This window comes from Artemia sp. Qi Xiang Cuo, chromosome 11 (assembly GCF_049724085.1).
Source record: "Artemia sp. Qi Xiang Cuo chromosome 11, ASM4972408v1, whole genome shotgun sequence".
NCBI classification, from domain to species: Eukaryota; Metazoa; Arthropoda; class Branchiopoda; order Anostraca; family Artemiidae; genus Artemia; species Artemia sp. Qi Xiang Cuo.
Window position 1 is genome coordinate 29,316,530 of NC_142804.1, and position 13,884 is coordinate 29,330,413.

The following is a 13,884-nucleotide window of genomic DNA, read 5'->3' on the forward strand; positions in this document are numbered from 1 at the left end:
TCTGCTCATTTTTAGTTTGACTCAGTTATTTATTTTAATTTCTATTTGTTTTGGTTTTCATTTATTTATTGATACTGATTTGTGGTATTTGTATGCTTGGTAGATTATTTGATTCTACTTTTGTTCATTTTTGGTTTAATAGAGTTGTTTATTTGTTTTTGAAAAACTTATTTTTTGGAAAAAGTTATTTTGTGGAAAAGCAATATTCAAGAATAACTTATATAATTAAGTTAGACATTTAAGAGTAAGTTATGGGGGATTTTGAACTAGCCAAAAGGCACTATGTGTATACTTTTAATACTACAACTACATATACTGTAACTAATAACGCTAAGAGTATTAAAGTGAAACTTCTAGGAAGTGTTTAGGGGACGTTTCAATTAAACTAAAAAACTGTATGCATGCAGGTTTTCAAAATGGCATATAAGCAATATCGTAGGCACTACCACTCTGTAAAAGGTAGAGATATTTTAGACACTTTTAAAGGAGCTAATTCGATTCAAAATTAAAAGTTCTAGTGTCCTTTGTCAAACAGTTCGTGGTAACGAACTGTAAGTAAGGAGCGACCCGGCTCAATGGTAACCGAAACTCTAAAAAACGGAATTTTGGTACCAATAGATACATCAAAAGAATCAGATTTTGTACCATGAGTAAAATGCGATGTATTTAAAATACCAAAATAAAGTTCCTTCTTTTTAAAGATAATTCCTGCTTCCTCTAATTAAGTTAAATCTAGTTTAAAAAATTAAAATTCCTTAATAAGCAAATAGAAAATGTGCAGTCACCCCAAGAAAAAGAACGGCGCTATCCAAGCCTTAGATTTCGCTAAGAGAGTGAGTAATAAAAAAAGATGCTACGTACAATATTTCTAAGGAAGTTTAAACTATAAGAGCCGTGTGAACGTTTGAATCAGCAGAAATAATTAAAACAATTTATCGGACGAAGGACACACATCCTTGGCCCATTCGGGCCAATGGTGAGCCAGTTCTTACAGCGCAGGACTGAAGAGCTATGTTTGATAGTGGGGTAGAAGTGATTTTTGAGAGGATTCGTAAATCAGATTTGGAAGGATTCGTAATGTAGATTCAGGACCATTCAGACAGAATTCTTATATTCTTTCATCGTTGTCACTGTTATTGTCATTTGAAGTGACCCATTGCTGTGCACCTAAGCATGTAAGTTCAATAAATCTATTGCCCTTTTGTATCTGTGTTTATTTCATTTTATATGTCTGTATTTAGCCTAGCAATTATTAGAGAGATACAGACATATAAGTAAAGTAATTAGGCCTATTGCCGCTAAGCTACTACAAGGAAACCCTTTAGATATCTCATAGGAGATAATAGCCTCCCCCAAAATAGGTTAAGTAAAAAAAAAAAAAAAAAATTCTGAGTTGTTTCAACGCTATTATACATATATACAATATTTTTATTTTCTTTAAGTTATAACTGGTGGAAGTTGGGAAAACTGAATCGAGTTGACTAAATAAAAATTGTATATTGAAACAGAAATGGCTTTGTCAAAGGAGGAAGGTAAATGGACTTCGCTTTTGGCGGCGCTCGCATTAGCAAAATTTCGAGCAGCTTTGCTTGAACTTTGGCTATTAGAAATAAATTTGTATCCCCTCAAAGAGTTGGGTACAATAGAAAAAACGGAGAAAAGGCTCAATAAAGAATTGTAAAATGAAAAAAAAAAATAGTATTCAGTTTTTAACAAGTAGAAGCAAGTGTATAATTAGTAGTTTTTTTAGTGTTAGTAATAAATGCAATGTAGTAGTGCCGTATATTACTAAATAATAAAATATTTGTACCGTGAATTGAAAGAATAAAATAAAAGATAAAACGTAAAGAAAAACAAAATCTAGCTGGACCGATGAAACGTAGGTAGAAACAGAAGAATTTTAGGCATAATAGTAGCAAATGGGGTCCTAATTCAGCCTTACTACAGGCACAGGCTATAAACTTATTGTTCAAGGATAACACTGCTACTGTTGGGGTTCCACCCCTGTTTTTTTTTCCTTTCAGATAAATGACCTATTTTCGTTTCTTTAATTACATTTGTGACCCTTTTGGAAGAATACAAGTAAGGTATTTTCTACAAACTGTGTAGTATTTTCCGTAACCCGTTTTCCGCAGGGTAGGAATAGAGCTACAAGGTACCGTCATTATAATATTGACAGGGAGGGTTGTTACCTCCAAGGAGAGAGTAGAGATTTTCTAGCCGTAACCCAAGGCGGGTACATTTGGCCTTAGGGAGTGGCCATTTGACCACTCGATCGCGCTATCGTACCCTGGGACAGGGTATACTATTAATATGGTAGTACCAAACCCGATATTTGCAGAACCGTTGGGGTAAGAGCCGGAATCTCACTAACATTAGGGCCGACAAGGGGTTCTCTCCTTCGAGTAAGTGGCATAGCAATCTTTTTGCGTCATTCGAGTAAGTGGCATAGTAATCTTTTTGCGTCATTCGAGTAAGTGGCATAGAAAGCTTTTTGCGTCATTCGAGTAAGTGGCATAGCAATCTTTTTGCGTCATTCGAGTAAGTGGCATAGCAATCTTTTTGCGTCATTTTTGCCTTTAAAAGTGGTGACCCCGCACATACACCCCAATAACTGGTGCCAGCGGTAGCTAGCACTACGAACATTGGCGGCAGCGGCATAAGCACACATCCAATAGGAAGCTTAGCAAAAGTCGCCGAAGGAAGCAAAAAAAAAAGAGTTGTTACCCAGCTGTGACTGGAACTCTGCATTAGGCGAGAAATTCGGCGAAAAAAACCGTTAATCACAGAAAATGGAGGCATGAGGATAGGTCTTAAAAGGGTCTCCTTTACCTACACAGATGACCTTCATCTGAATAATGGTGTTAAAAAAAGAAAAAATTCATATTCTGAATTAGCTCCGCAAGATGAGTCACAAGAAATTCAAATTTGAATTTTGAACCATGGTTGCTTTAGAGCCATGTAGATGTAAAACAAGCCAGTGTTCATGCTTGTTTACGAGGAATAATTAAAAATACATGAATGTATTTTTTTTGGGTCGAGTGTCATTTGTATTGATGGGGTCGACTCCCCTCGCACACGTTAGGTCCCCTAGTGGATAAATATCCGCGTTATTTGCGCTTATTAATTTTATGGGTTATTTGAAATTTAGGCAAATATCAGACTTAACTTATTGCTTTTTTTTATAAACAAATACCATTCAACACAATTAAGAAAGGTTGTCAAAAGTCTGTCTATTGTTCTTAAAAACTGCTTATTTGAAAATGTCAATTTTCTTTTTATGTTGTTCTATTTATTTAAGAGCGAGAGAGCATGAGCATATGTAGGTTTCATTTTTGTAGCTAGACATAAGACATACCTTAGTACTTCAGTTTAATTAAATCTACGTTCAATGTTTTGTTACAACAAGCATCCTTGATTGCTATACTTTGCGCACCTTAGACTAAATTAGTCTATGTTACTAAGGATTTGATTAAGTTTTAGATATCTTATTTTTGTTAGTGTTATTCCTATGCCCTTTCAAAGGATAATAGAAAGGTTGGAACAGAAAATAACCAAAGGTAGAAAGCTCGTGGTCGACTTAGAACGACAACTGGTGTTGGACCACGTCTTGTGGGAAGCCTGGGGAGGAACTCACGGCCCTTGACTTTTTTTTTTAATTTTTTTGTGTTTAAACGACCGTAGGAAGGGATATTTCTCAATCCTTCAAGTGTAAGAAATTAGTATTTTTAATGCAAATCAGGGCCAGTCAAAGCAATACTTAAAGGTTGAATTGAAACTTCAATGAGCTAAGTTTTCGTTGTTTGGATCAGAATGCTTTGAAAGAGAAACAGAGAGTTTACTTTCTTATAGCTCCGAGGCGAAAAAAAAAACAAAAAAAAAAAAAACACAAAACTTTTTAATTTCATTATGTAATATCTATGACGTATGCTGTCCTACAGCTCTGCGTTAAACATTACTTTCAAAGAGAAACAAAGAAATTAATGTCTTTAGCTCCTTGGCGAAAAATTTAATTTCATTAGTTTATATCTATGACGTATACAATAACAGAAAGATCATTGTTCTATAGTTCTGTGACAAAAATGTCCTTTAATTTCATTGGTTTATCTATGACATATATTGCGCTCTAATTTTTGTGACATATTTTCGCAAGTCAGTCACGTTATATCTTACCTATACTGACTCAGGCCTCCTCAGATTTTCTATGAAAAATCGACCCATGTCCGAACAAAGATTGATGTCATCAAAAACAAAACAAAAAATGTTTTACTAATTGTTTAATTTCTACCAATAAGAAGACTGCAAGGTGATGACGGTGATATCTTTACTAATGGTCTTATACATGGATTAAGTCAAGGCGAAACCTGATCTCTACAATGGGCATAAGAGCTTTCTAAGATCTAGAATCCCTACAAACATTATCAAACTCATTAAGACAGGGCTTTTAGTGTATGTTTTGCAGTACTGCTTCGGTACCTACCCCTTTCTTAAGTTCATTTGTTTGAAATTGCCTTCCACGTGAAGATTGAAAAAAAAATTTAAACAATGAAGAAAATTAATCAAAAGTAAATCAAATATGCCTAACTTGACTTAAAAATTCGATAATCTGACACTATTCATAGCTAGAGCTTGATCTGAATCGTGTTTTGCTCTGATTTTTAGGTTTTATGTGTTTAATCTCCCTTTTTTTACTTGCCGTTTTGTTCGTTTTTCTTGCTTAAAATATCAGTCAAATTCTTATTTAATTATTCTAGTAATCAATTCGTACTAAATTTTTTACTTTAATTATTTATTAAAATATAATTTCCCAATAAGTTAATAATTAAAATTCAATTATCTCAATTAAACTAATTAGAACCTGATAATTTATTTAAATTAGACTAAGGTTTATGTTTAACTTGAAAAGACTGTGTTTCATTTAGTGAAAAACGTTTATTTTGTCAATTTTTTCCTGTTTCTCCCTTTTTTTTAGTTTATGCGAAATTTATTTGAGCAACATGTACATTAAATTATCTAATTTTAATATAGTGAATACTAAAGAAGTCTTCTCTTGAAATCTATATTTCTTTATCCCCATCAAACCCGTAAAAATTTCAATCAGTGTTAGGTATGTTTTGACATAGCAACTTCGTTCTTATTGACTGAAGTAAACACGACTAATTCGGAGCGTCGGGTATTTTGAAAAGAAGTTTAGTTTTAAAACAATGCAATTCAGTAGGCTATACCCTTCTATCTGACAGCTTTATAAAATCAAAAAAAAATACCAGTACAGAAGCGTCTAATTATGAGCTGATCCTGTTCATATTTATGAACACTATCACGATTTTCTGTTCCAAGAGAAACTTTGGGAACTTTATCTTGTTACAATAAAACAGAAAGAATAGACCCAAGTTACAAAACAGAATTACTATTACAAAATGTGGGTACGATAACCATAAAACAAGGGTGTCGACTCGTAACTAAAGAGTCAACCATCCGAACGCCGTTAATTACCACAAGCACAAAGATAATAAGTCCCAAAATAACTAACTTCAAGGCGATCAACCTGTCGTACAGTATTCCCAATATAGAAAATGAGGAAATAAAAACCTCTATATGGTCAAAAATAAAAAATGTTAAAGGGACAATAAGGCTTACAAAAATAAAAGAAGTATTAGATTCACAGATTCCCCCATTTACAAATGAAGACCAAAGATTGACATGTGTAGACAATAGATACAGATTGTTCCCGACCAATGTCTGGTTGAACATATTATTTGCTGTATGCTTTGTATTCGCAACCACCCTGACCATAAGAACCCTATTGACTTTTAATGACGGAAAAGTCATAAAAATAAGAAGGCGAAAACCAAGGAAGACGAAGACCAAGAAAGAAAGACGAAGACAAGAAGAACACGGAGGAACAGCTGAAATGCAGAGGTTAAACCCGGAGCCCCATGAGAACGTCTAAGCCAAGAAATAGGGAAGACATTAGAAAACGAGTGGGTATAGAGGTCTCCACTCGTCCTTGTTATGTTTTGTTCCCTAATTGTAGTGTTGTTTACGTGAAACTTTGTGGTTACGACACTGCAACATGCATTTCTTATACAGCACGGACGTGTGTGAACAATGCAGGCATGAAATATGTTGTAAAATTAGACCTCAAACTTAATAATGTAGGGTAAATTATGTTTATTTAATAAGTATTGAAGAATTATGTAAGCCCTTTATGTTTATTTAATAAGTATTGAAGAATTATATAAGCCCTTTATCGGTGTTTATTTCTCAAAACAAATTTGAGGACATCTCTGTTTTATTTTTCATTGTGAGTACTAACATTAGTGTATTTATTTAATTCTGTCTCATAGCTTAGAAATTAATGTACCCAATTAATACGTGACTTATTTGTACTATGAGTGTTTACTTTAAAGAACGTGTGATTCTGCCTCGATATTTTTATTACAGGAGGCGGATGGGCACATTGGATATCGAGCATTACAATGAGTTGCCCAGTGCAGATACAACCTAGTAGCATCTATTTTCATCATACCTCAACCAACGAAGAGTACTCACCATAGACTCCAGGCAATTTTCATCCCAGCTTAGTCTGCGAAAACAACAGTTACCTTTGATCGTGTTCCTTCGAACATGAACCGTATTACGTATCAGGTAACACTATATTTGAATCTTAGTATCCAGCTCGATCAGTACCAGATCAGTAAGAGATATTTAACGATATTTGAAGTTAAAGGATATTTAAATGACATTTGAAGATATTTAAAGTTGAAGTTAAAGACAATTTAAAATTTAATTCTGAGAACCCCATCAATCAGATGGAAGGATGAAGTTAAATGATATTTAAAAATATTTGAATTTAAACGATATTTGAAGATATTTGAAGTTGAAGTTAAAGACAATTTAAAGTTTAATTCTGAGAACCCCATCGATCAGGTGGAAGGATGAAGTTAAATGATATTTAACGATATTTGAAGTTAAATGATATTTGAAGATATTTGAAGTTGAAGTTAAAGACAATTTGTCGAAGGAGTCACAATAGTTTGATGTCAACCCGTTCAACTTCAATGTCCAATTTAAAGAACTTCAATTCCCCCGTGATTAACCTAGAAATCACCGCAAAGGTTAATAGACGCAAGCCATGAGCTAACAAGTTTATAAGAGACACAAAGAACAATTTCATACAAGAATACATTTTCTAAGTGCCTCAAAGTATCCCAAAAGATAAGGCACCCTATGAACTCTCAAAAAGCAGGCGAGAATGAACTCTGATGGCATATTCCAACACCTGTAATTGGAAGCATTATTTCCCAGTTGACAATTAGAGGAAGCCTGTCGTGTGAACCCAATCGGGCTTGAACTGTCCCATGAAGAAACCACAACGTAAGTGCTTTAAAGAATTTTGCCAAGACGACAAGAGTGAAGGACAATAATTTACAACAGGAGGATTGAGTACACTAAGGACTCGAAGGTAATGAAATAGATGTGAATTTACATATGTTACTTCTTAAAAACTTTGGTAACTCAAAAATCCCAATAGTGAAAGTGTTTTAATGTTACCAGTGAATATGGTAAACCCAATATTGTGTGTTTTAAATCGTTTCTGTACGTAGTGTTAGATGTCCAGATAGTTATGTGTAGCGTTGTCGAGATATTCATTTAATGTAGCGTAGATAGAATGTAGTATGCCATATAGACAGCAAAATAAAAAAAAGCCTTGTAAAAATTGAATTAAAAAAAAATCTTTAGTATAGTAGCTAGCCTAGGACCATGAATAATCTTAGTCCGGTAGATGAATTTTAGATAGGGATGTAGAATTAAATAAGAAAAGTAATAGAGAAAATGTTTAACACTCCTGATTAAGCCATAACATAAATATAAAATAATTACGTTAAAGAAATAGTTAATAAATGGCGGACGTTTTAAAAGCCCGAAGGTAAGCAGTTACTACTGACGGGGCATCATTAATTGATAGGAAGGGTAATATGTACCAAGCGTAAAATGCGATGTATTTAAAATACAAAAATAAAGTTCCTTCTTTCTAAAGATAACTCCGACTTCCTCTAATTAAGTTAAATCTAGTTTCAAAAATAAAAAGTCCTTAATCAGCAAAGAGAAAAAGTGCAGTCACCCACAGACAAAGAACGGCGCTATCCAAGCCTCATATTTCACTAAGAGAGTGAGTAATACAAAAATATGCTACGCAAAACATTTCTAATGACGTTTAAACTATAAGAGCCGTTTGAACTTTTAAATCAGTAGAAATTATTAAAACAATTTCTTGGACGAAGGGTACACATCCTTGGTCCACTCGGGCCAATGGTGAGCCAGTTCTTACAGCGCAGGACTGAAGAGCTATGTTTGATAGTGGGGTAGAAGTGATTTTTGAGAGGATTCGTAATGTAGATTCAGGACCATTCAGACAGAATTCTTATATTCTTTCATCGTTGTCACTGTTATTGTCATTTGAAGTGACCCATTGCTGTGCACCTAAGCATGTAAGTTCAATAAATCTATTACCTTTTTTATCTGTGTTTATTTCATTTTATATGTCTGCATCTAGTCTAATAATATATATTTAGTTCGTATGTCTCCGAGGTAAACACTCCCAGGGAATCGGATCTCCATATAGCTCGAGAAAAAAGAGACCACATTTATATGTCTACATATTCAATTTTCTCCCATTAATTGAGGGCGGCGCTAGCCTAGTTGACACAATCTTTAGCGCTATAAGCGGTGCTATCGGAGTACCTATAAAGTGTAAGTTCACAGTTTAAGGTATAATTTTAGACTTGACGCGATCAATCTTCATTAACGCTATCAGGACGGCCAGAATGCTTTTTATGGCTACAAAGAAAAGTTATATTGCTACAAAGAAAAGTTCTATTGCTACAATTTTAATGCTGATTTCGAATATATAAGTTTCATCAAGTTTAATCTTACCCATCAAAAGTTACGTGCCTGAGAAAATTTGGCTGATGTTCGAAAAAAGGGGGAAAGACCCTTTAAAAGTTATAGAACCTTAATGAAATTCATACCATCATATTCAGCGTATCAGAGAACCCTACTGTAGAGGTTTCAAGCTCCTATCTACAAAAATGTGGAATTTTGCATTTTTTGCCAGAAGAAAGATCACGGGTGCGCGTTTATTTGTTTGTTTTTTTTTTCCCCAGGGGTGATCGTATTGACCCAGTGGTACTAGAGTATCGCAAGAGGACTCATTTGAACGGAAATTAAAAGTTCTAGTGCCCATTTAAGTGACCAAAAAAATGGAGGGCAACTAGGCCCTCTCCCACGCCCATTTTTTTCTCAAAGTCACCCAATTAAAATTTTGAGATATCCATTTTGTTCAGCATAGTCGAGAATCAAATAAATACGTCTTTTACGATGACGTAATCCCCCACAGTTCCCAGGGGAAGGGCTGCAAGTTATGAACTTTGCCCATTGCTTACATATTGTATTGGTTGTTGGGAAGTATACAGACATTTTCAGGAAGAATTTTTTTTCTGGTGGGGGAGGCTGGAGGAGGGGGTTACTCGGGAGAATCTTTCCGTGGAGGATGTTTCTTTGGGATAAGGGAAATTTCTATGAAGGGGGCGCCGTATTTCCAAGCATTATTTAAAAAACGATCAGATATTAAATTAAAAAACAAGTTTTTTCAACTGAAAGTATAAAGCAACATTAGAACTTAAAATGAACAGAAATTATTATGTATATGAGGGGGTTCTCCCCAAAGTCAATACCTCGCTCTTTACGCTACAGTTTTTTTTTAGTGTTTTCAAAAGAGCTATCTATTCAAATTAAACTGCATTTGTGATTCAGGGGTTTGTGGATTAAAATTTTTTTAAATTTGAACGTAAAGAGTGAGGTATTGACTAAGGGACACCCCCCTCATATACGTAATAACAAATACGTAATAAAAAAACAATAAAAAAAAACCAGCGATAAGGCTCAATAGTTAGCGAAACTTTTAAAAACGGAACTTTGATGTCAATAAATGTATCAAAAGAATGGGCTTATAATGCTGATTCTAAATATATGAATTTTATTAAGTTTAGTATTACTCATCAAAGGCTACCAGCCTGAGAAAATTTACCTGATTTTCTAAAGAGCGGGAAAACATCCCCTAAAAGTGAAAGAATTTTAATAAAAATCACAGCGTCAGATTCAGCGTATCAGAAAACCTTATAACATAAGTTTCAAGCTCATGTCTGCAAAAATCTGTAACTTTGTATTTTTTGCCAGAAGAAAAATATACGAATATAGAAGTTCGTTACGTAAGTTAATTTTTAAATTACGTCAGAACCAAATTTAGAGACAGCCATTTAGCAAAAGAAAAGTAAAATTTTATGCAAATTTTGTTTACTTATTCAATGACGGCGAGCCAAAATAAAAGCTGCATTAACTAAAAAACGATCAGAAATTAAATAAAAAAAACAAGTTTATTAAACTGAAAGTGAGGAGCCACATTAAAACTTAAAACGAACAGAAATTCTTCCGTATATGAAAGGGGCTGTCCCCTCCTCAACGGCTCGCTCTTTACGCCAAAGTTTGACTCTGTCTCACAACTTTATTTTTTAAAACAATAAAAAACTTTAGCGTAAAGAGCGAGGCGTTGAGGAGGAGACAGCCCCTTTCATATACGGAATAATTTCTGTTCATTTTAAGTTTTAATATCGCTCCTTACTTTCAGTTTAAAAAACTTGTTTTTTTTATTTAATAAGAGTAAAAAGAGACTGGAGGACAATTAGCCCGTTTATCAAGCTGATATACTTCCCAACCAAATCCAGTCAAAATGTTGAGACGGCCATTTTGCTCAGTATGGAAGAATAGTCCAACAACTATGTCTTTAGGAATACTAGGAATGTCCACCCCCCACGAGTATGCACCTAGCCCATTATTCTATATGACAAAATACTGCTTTAAAACTAAATCAAAAGGCATTGTGTTTTCGATTGCCAATAAGACACATTAGCAATATATTGAGAACGACTGCGGGTATTAAGTTGAAGGTTTCGGGACAACTACTATTACTACTTCTGCTCTCACATTTTAAATAAATAAATAGATTATAAGTGTATCTAGGTTAACAAAGAGTATAGATAGAATCCTTTGGGAATGATATTAAGTTTTATTTTTTCAGGTAAACTTAAGGAGGTATAAAATTAAATACAAAAATACTATTTGTGTCAGGATTAAAAATTGTTGAAAAAGTTTCTTCCAGCATACGAATAGCAAGCCAAAGTACGGGTTCTTATAGAAAAAAAAAACAAAAGATATAATTTTTTTCGTGAAAACAAAACAAACAAGACAAATAGTCTAAAAAAACTTTTTCCACAAAACAAGTTTATAAAGAACAGTAAAGAGCTCCATTAAGCCAAAAATGGGCGGAAATGAAGTCAAGTAATCGTCCAAGCGTAAAACTACCACAAATCACTATCAATACATAAATGAAACTCAAAACGAACAGAAATTAAAATAAATAGCCGAGTCAAACTCGAAACGAGCAAAAATTAACATTAAAACTTTTTTTTTACTCTCTTTTTTACTTTAAGGAATAAATATCAGTACTTATTAAACTGACATATTACACTGACAATCCACGTTAATTTTTTTTTTTTTTTTTTTTTTTTTTTCTTTTTTTGGTAAAGCCTAAATTATGTTCTGGGCTTGAGAAAAGGCATGGGGGCTATGAGCCCTAGTAATGTTAATTATTACTCGTTTTTACTTTGACTTGGCTATTTATTATAATTTCTGTTCGTTTTGAGTTTCATTTATTTGTTGACAGTTATTTGTAGTAGTTTTACGCTTGGAAGATTATTTGACTTTATTTCTGCTCATTTTTGGCCTAATCGAGCACTTTACTCTTCTTTGAAAAACCTATTTTGTGGGAAAAGTTTTTAAATTAATACAAATATAGCAAAGCTTCATTCAGCCAGGGAGGCGGGGGGCTGCCACCCCCTTTATGGGTACCCATGTGATCATCCATCTTTAAAGAAACCACTAATTCCTGAATATTTTTGAAAAGTATCATATTACTAAGTAATTTGCTACCTGCAGAGACCAGACTAATGCCTAGATGATTATCATCCGAGATGAAAGTGTGAGAAAAATGAATGGACTTTTAGAGGTTTTGCGCGAGTTCAGGGTGCTAGAATAGCTTCTGAAAATTAATGTTAAGAAGACTAAGTTGCTAAGGCTAGGAATAAGTGAAAATGAAAAGGTGACATTGGGCATCGAAAAGATTGATCAGGTGGGCAGTTTGACTTACCTTGGTTGTATTATTAGTAAAGACGATGGGAGCAGTGAACGTGCTAAAAGTAGAATAGCCAAGGCTCAGGGTGTTTTTTCAAAGTTAAATATATTTTTATAAGAATAGGAAGATAAATCTGCAAACCAAGATTAGAATATTAGAAGGTACAGTGATGATAGTGGTCAAATATGGCTCTGAGACATGGGCGCTCCGAAAAGCGGATGAAGATTTGATAGACGTTTTCCAGAGAAACCGCCTACGGATTGCTCTGGGTACCCGGCTGACTGACCGTATTTCAAACAATAAGCTGTACGAAAAATGTGGTTCAATCCCGCTTTCTAGGGCTATAGTGAAAGAAAGGATGAGATGGCTAGGGCACGTTGTGCGGATGAAGGATGACATATTACCGAATATTGTCCTTTTCTTCCAACCGTCTAGGGTTAAACAGAAAGCAGGTTGTCCTCGTCTGAGGTGGGAGGACGTCATAAATAAAAATCTAAAAGAAATGGGAACCCCCTGGGAGGGTGTAAAAAGTGAAGCTTTGAATAGATTGGGATGGAGGCGGGGCGTACGTAGCTGTGTTGGCCTTAGGCAACTTGGTGCAGCGATGAGTTGTTAGTAGTAGTAGATAGCTAATTAGGTTGCTTAGCTCCTATTTAGAATAAACCAATCCCTAGCTACGGAAAAGCATTATGTCCAAAACATAATTGTATTGTCTTTGTAAATTGTGTAAGCCATAAGACATGGTTTACACTTGCTAATGATAATGCTGCTTGTCTACGGACCCTTCTTTTCTGTTGATTGTGATAATTGTACTATTGATCCTAAGCGATTGGATGGGTGAAGGTCAAGGCATCGTTCAAGTGCTTATCTGTCTTAATTACTAAAGTGGAAAAACATTTTTTTTTCTCACCGAATAATTCAGGCGTGTTTCCCCCCGAAACTGAATAAAAAAAGAAAAAAATTTCAGCAAAAATTAAGGAGTCGTATTGAAGCCTAAAATTTCAAGAGTCACAAAGCTTATGGGAAACTGCACAAGAGAGGAGATATAGGATCGTATCTAAGGAAAAACGAAACGATTACGTCGAGTGTTACCCATCAAAATCATAGGGCTACCTACAAAAACTTAATAATATAGTTTATTAAGTTTATTAAATAATATATTATATAATGTAATATATAATATAATATATAATAATATATTATATAGTTTATTAAATAAAGTTTATTTTCAGTTTTTCCCTTCCATGAGACTAAGCATAAAAAATCACCGATTTTGCCAAAGAACATAATTCTTATATTTTTGAAATTTAAAAAGAGCTAGCCTCTGTTCCACCTCATAACGTTTGACTTGCTATCTTGTATTTAAAAAAAAGCTTCAAAACGAAAGAATCTAGCTGATTTTAAAAGATTTTGTGTCTGGATACTAAAGATTATAACATAAACTAAAGATTTCAGTTGAAATCCCAATTGAAATATATTAAACTGAAGATTGGCTTAAGCGGCAATGCACTATCAATGGTGCCAGTAGCTTTATTTTCTATTAAATCACTCACTAAGTTCCGAATTTTAATATATAATTAGCTGTACACACTTTCTTGGTTAGAGTACCAATTACTTTTTACTGAAAACCAAAT